General features: G+C 36.0%; 1 protein-coding gene across 1 annotated transcript in view; it reads right to left on the reverse strand.

Annotated features, from left to right (window-relative positions):
• The window catches only part of LOC114339748 (runt-related transcription factor 1-like), a 132,118-nt gene extending 131,625 nt beyond the window's left edge, over positions 1-493 (reverse strand). Inside the window, exon 1 of the mRNA XM_050655896.1 lies at positions 373-493. The gene's annotated coding sequence lies outside the window, so the exon portion shown is untranslated. The remainder of the gene's footprint in view (positions 1-372) is intronic.
• Positions 494-6,000: the final 5,507 nt, after the last annotated feature.

Consider the following 6,000-nt stretch of genomic DNA (forward strand, 5'->3'; position numbering starts at 1 on the left):
AATTATGAAAAGTATAAAAACTAGAAAACTGGAATATTTGGGTCACATTACCAGAGGAGAAAAATATGAGTTACTGAGAATTATTATGCAAGGAAGGATCCAAAGAAGAAGAAGCATAGGAAGAAGACGCATCTCCTGGCTGAGGAATCTTAGAGAATGGTTTAACTGTAGTCCATTACAACTATTCAGAGCAGCAGCCAACAAAGTGACCATAGCCATTATGATATCCAACCTCCGATAGGAGAGGGAACTTAGGGAAGAAGCAGGGTTAAAAGTTCGCAGAACAAGCTCGTCACAATATAATTCAGAATATATCTATATAAATATATTATAGGAAGTTTACAAATTTTCACAATTTTTTGTTAAATATACCTCTAATAAAATCCACGCAAAGTCCGCTCAAAGAAGCACCAACTGAGCACCTCTGATTTTCAGCACACTCGGTATTTGCGAAAATGACAGCGAGTGACCTTATCGGCCGTTCTTTTCGCGACGGAAGTTATTCTGACATTAAGAAAGTATAAAAGTAGTGAGGGGGCCGCATCGGCCCCCGTGAGGCGGTGGGTGAGAGGCGGAGCGTGTTGAGGTGAACCGCCACCGCTGCTCTTGCCGCCAACCAGGAAAGACGCCGGATTTTTACCCTCAAACCAGAGTCGTTTCTTAGAGGTTTACCAGGGTGGGACGCAAGCGCGCAACCCTTATAAAGGTCTTTTCGTCTTTTTACGATCTTTTCTTCTTTTTCAACTGGATGCTAGTGCGATAAGCGGCTCTCGCTCGCTTTCTTAGGAACTTTGTTACGGCGTCTTTTTATGTCCGTCTTTCTTGGCCTCTCTGCGTCGTCAGGTGTTTTTTTGTGTGGGGGTAATTGAAACGGTACGGACAGCCTCATTATTGATGGACAGAAAACTTCAATGATGATTACATTAAATGTACGAATAGAAGCAATATAAAAATATATATAAATATATAATATATACCTATATATTATATACCTATATATTGTATTTACAAATGTACATATAAGTATGTGTATATAATATATAACATCATCATCAGCCCGTTGAAGTCCACTGCAGGACACAGGCTTCCCCTGTGTTTTAGAGTGTACGGTCTTGTACAGTATGGATCCAATTTTTCTTCATCTTTCGCAGATTTTCTTGCTATCGTGCAGATGGTCTTTTCTGATTTGTTTATCTGATCTTGGTCTCCCTTCAGTCATATCATACCCACCTTTAGGGATGTTGAAAAAGTAACTATTCGTTACAAAGTACTCGTTACTTATGAATACCGAAAGTAACGATTACTATACACAGAGGCAAATCTTTACTTTGATTACTCTGATTACTTCGTGCCAATCGTATCAGAGCTAGTAACGATTATTGTATCTTCTTTGATTACTCTGATTACTTCGTTACTTCATACCAATCGTATTAGAGCGAGTAACGACTATTGTATCTACTTTGATTACTTTGATTACTCTGATTACTTCGTACTTCGTGAAGGTCGTGATATATCGAAATACCTATACAAAATAGCTACCTACTGAGAAATACGATTCTAGATATGATTACCGGTATTCAAATACGAAAATAATTATAGTAATCAAAGTAACAAATACTGTAAATGATTACCTTATACAAAATACCTACCTACTGAGAAATACGATTCTCGATATGATTACCGATACTCAAATACAAAAGTAACAAAAGTAATCATAGTAATCAAAGTAACGAATACTGTAAATGATTATAAAAAAGTAACGATTTGTAACGAATACTTGAAAGTAACTATAATCAACATCACTACCCACCTTACATCCTTTTTCCTTGTAACGTGACATTTTCATTTCAACCTTAAGCTCTCTTTACAACATCTGTAACTCAGGTTCTGTTTCGTGGCCTTCGTTTGTGATCTTGTCTTTTATTGTTCCTCCTATCATTGACCGCTCCATCCTTCTATGTGTTATTCTTAGTTTTGAAGTATTGCTTTTTGTTAATAGCAGTGTTTCCCCCTTCATTCATTACTCATTACTCCAAATAAATCAAAGTTTGAATAGAGAAAACACGAACAAACTTCAATAAAATGAGAAAAGTACTTTGTGCAAGAGAACTGAAATTAGGCTTGAGAGTTAGGCTGTTATATTTTCTGTTTTTTCTGCTTTACGGGATAGAAGCATGAACACTTAACGCGTCGACTGCTAAAAAGTTGGAAGCCTGTGAACTGTGGGTGTATAGTAGGCTGACCAAACATCCCGTAAAAACGGGATTGTCCCGTTTTTTAACGATTTGTCCCGGAGTCCCGAAAAAGTATCTCGGGACGCCTAAATGTCCCGTATTTGCGTTGGGTTGAGTTTTTGTATCTGACTATATTTTCTCTCTTTAATTTTTCTTCAATTTCTGCATTTGTCTTCATTCTTATTTCTTCCTCTTTTGTTACATTGTGGCCAAGTATTGTTATCATTATTTTTCTTTCAAATTTCAAAAGGCTATCTTCCTCTTTCTTGTTAATCGTCATTGTTTCCATCCCATATGTAACACCAAGTCTTATTAAGGTCTTATATAGGTTCATATTATACTTAAAGTCTTGCTTCTCAGCAGATTACTACCGTGTAGATGTTTTTCTGTCCTTCAGAATTCTTTCCTCTGTTCTCTCTTTTCCGGTTTTCCCTATTTTTACTCCTAAGTAGCTAAAGATGGATACAGTTTCAAATTTATTGTTCTGTGTTATTAGATATTTCTGAGTTGGGTCATATTTCTCTATCGCCATGTATTTTTCTGTAAGCTGGTTTATCTCTAGTCCTATTATTCTCTTCGCTTCCTTATGTAATTTTCCAACTGCAAGTGTTATCTTCGTCTTCGCTGTGATGACTGAATCATCTGCATATGTTACTATTTGAAGTTGATCTGTAATAATGTTTTTGTTTGCAAGTTTGTCATTCTCATGATTACAGATTATGTTAATATCTGATATTGTCAATATCAGATTAAATACTGTCGGAGAGATAGAGTCACCTTGTTTTACGCCTTTGTGTACATTAATCTCCTTAGAAGTTGTTCCGTTGAAACTGATCCTTGCTCTGGTGTTCTTTCGGCTCACTGTTAGCATATTATGTCTTAATTTTTCTGGGATTCCAACATTCTCTAGCTGCTCCATCATTTTTGTCCGATTGGTTGTATTAAAAGCGCTTTTGAAATCCATGAATATTAGGTGCATTTCTCTGTTGTATTCTCTCGATTTTTGAATTATTTACTCCACTGTATGTATGGAATTAGTCGTCGACCTCCCCCGGTCTGAACCTGTTCTGGTATTTTCCTAATATTCGTTGAGTGCATGATTTAAGTCTTACGTTTAGTATATTTTCTAGAATGTTATAATATGTGTTGTTTAATAAAGTTATTGCTCTGTAATTCTCGCACTCCTCTAGATCTCCTTTTTTATATAGGTACCTACTATTATAATACCTGCGTTCCAATCGGCTGGTAGTCTGTTTTGTTCATATTTGTTGTATTAGCTGGTTCATTTCTTTACGTAATTCTCTTCCTGCGTATTTTATTCCACAGTTATTTCATCTTCTGTGAAAATTTTTTCTTCGTCGTTATCTTGTACAGCCTTACTTCTTTTTCGCAGTGTATTTCCTTCACAGTAAATACCATATTTTTTCGTGATATTCTCCCCATATTTTGCTGATCTGTCTACCCTCAAACAAGGTTTTTCTTTTTTTTACTTTTTTAGTCCTCTTGTTTTAATACTGGGCGTATTTTTTGCTGCTTTGACTTGTTTGTAAAATTATGGTTGTATTTGATAGTTTTCTCTGTCTTTTTCAATATACTCCAGCGAAACCAGTTATTTTTCTTCTTTTTATTTGTTCAGTTGGCTTTGTTTCTCGATGTTTTGTATCTTCCCTGTTTTGTTCTGACGGGTTGTTGATCCATGCCATTCTGGCGCAGTTTTATAGTTTTCTGTTCAGTCTTGATCATACGTAAATTACACATTCAAAAGTTAATTGAAAAGGATTTATAGGTCCCAAATCAGCTAAAATACCATGTTTTAATTTCCCCTACCTGTTTGGGTATCGCTCCAAACCCTCCATGGCAGTGGGGCACCCAGCTTTAACACCCAAAACCCCCATGGCATATGAAAAATATACAAAAAATTGTAGGAAAATATAACATGTCTTTCACAAACAATACAAAAAAATTCGACACCCAACCAACCCTCTTCCCCCAGAAAAAAATTCTAGGTGCGCCACTGCTCCTTGGATGTGTCCCGTTTTTTCAAGTTTATGATTTGGTCACCCTAGTGTATAATGTATATAAGAATCCTGAAGATATCATGGACCAAGCATGTAACAAACAACGAAGTCATGAGAAGAGTCAACAAAAGAATGGAAATATTGAAAACTATCAAGACACGAAAGCTGCAATACCTGGGGAATGTTATGCATAATGAGAGATACAACATACTTCAATTAATTACACAAGGAAAAATCCAGGGCAAGAGAAGTGTTAAAAGGAAAAGAATCTCATGTTTGCGTAACTTGAGGAAATGGTACGGATAAACATCAATGGAACTATTCAGAGCAGCAGCATCTAAGATCAGAATAGCCATGATGACTGCCAACCTCCGTCGCAGAGATGGCAAGTAAAGTAGAAGAAGTCATTACTGGTAGAACACACTGGTCGGAGACTTCACGGTTCAGGTTAATCGGTATGTTGGAGTCTTTAAATACGTTTTATGCCCATCCATGTGCTATTTTTTTATAGCTCATCTATTTGGTTGTCATCGTCTATTCTAATTTCGTGTTCGATATACGTATTTATCAAGAAAGTTCTACTTAGTGTTTTTTAAATTTTTAAATGTTTACTGGATACAAGGTTCCTCATGTTTTTGTTTTGGGAATATTTATTTTTAAACCGATTTCTCTACAGGCACTTTCCAGTTCAAGCGAATGGTATAGGAGAGAGCTATGTGGAGAAAGATAGAAAGGGCCACAAGAAAAAAAGGCTAGAAGCACTAAAGAAAGACTTGACAGAAATTTATGGAATGGTTTGAAAAGGAACAACAAGGAACCAGAAGAAATGGGAAAAGATAACCAAGAATTTTGAAGCTAGAAGCCTTTACTAAAAACTTACCTTTCAGTGGAATCATAAATACGTACAATAAAAATAAATTCCAATCACACAAAAAACAAATTTCTTGCAATCAGGAGACTAGGTGGAAAGGACAAAAGTGAAAGAAATTGGAGTGAGATACAAACTGTGGTTGAAAAAGAGATGGAAAAAGTAGTTTGACAGTTTACTAAATGAAGAATTTAACAGGAAACTAGTTTAACGAAGACAGTAAGGACAATGGTCACCAAAATAACAAAATAGGAATTGGTTGAAGCAGTTCAAAAAATAAAGAAAAATAAAGCAGTTGGACCAGATAATATTCCTGGAGAAGTGTGGACAGCATTTGGGAGATACAAGAGAAAGTTGGCTAACAGGTTTATTTAATAGAATTATGGAGGTGGGACAAATACTAGACTAATGGAAAAGCAGTATATTAGTACCTGTTTCCAAATACAATGGAGATATCCAACATGTATAAACTGCAGGACCGTAAAACTACTCAGTCATACCATGAAAATATGGAAGGAAGTAATTAATAGACGGATACGTGAAAAAACAGAACGATCTCATATTTAGTTTGGCTCTATGCAAGACAGATCAATAACAGATGAACTTTTTATTATAGGGCAGTTGACGGAAAAATACAGGAAAAAGGAGCAAGCGCTCATATGGTATTTATTGATCTTGGGGAAGCACATTATAGAGTTCCTCAAGAGATTCTGTGGTTAGCACTCCATAAGAAAGCAGTCCCCGGTGAATATGTAAAGTTTGTGAGATATATGTATGAGAGAGAAACAACTAGTGTTAGGACAGGTGTGGGAGAGTCTAAAAAAATTTTATGTGAAAGTAGGATTGCACCAAGACTCAGTGCTTAGTCCTTATTCTTATT

This window comes from Diabrotica virgifera, chromosome 7 (assembly GCF_917563875.1).
Source record: "Diabrotica virgifera virgifera chromosome 7, PGI_DIABVI_V3a".
Lineage (NCBI taxonomy): Eukaryota > Metazoa > Arthropoda > Insecta > Coleoptera > Chrysomelidae > Diabrotica > Diabrotica virgifera.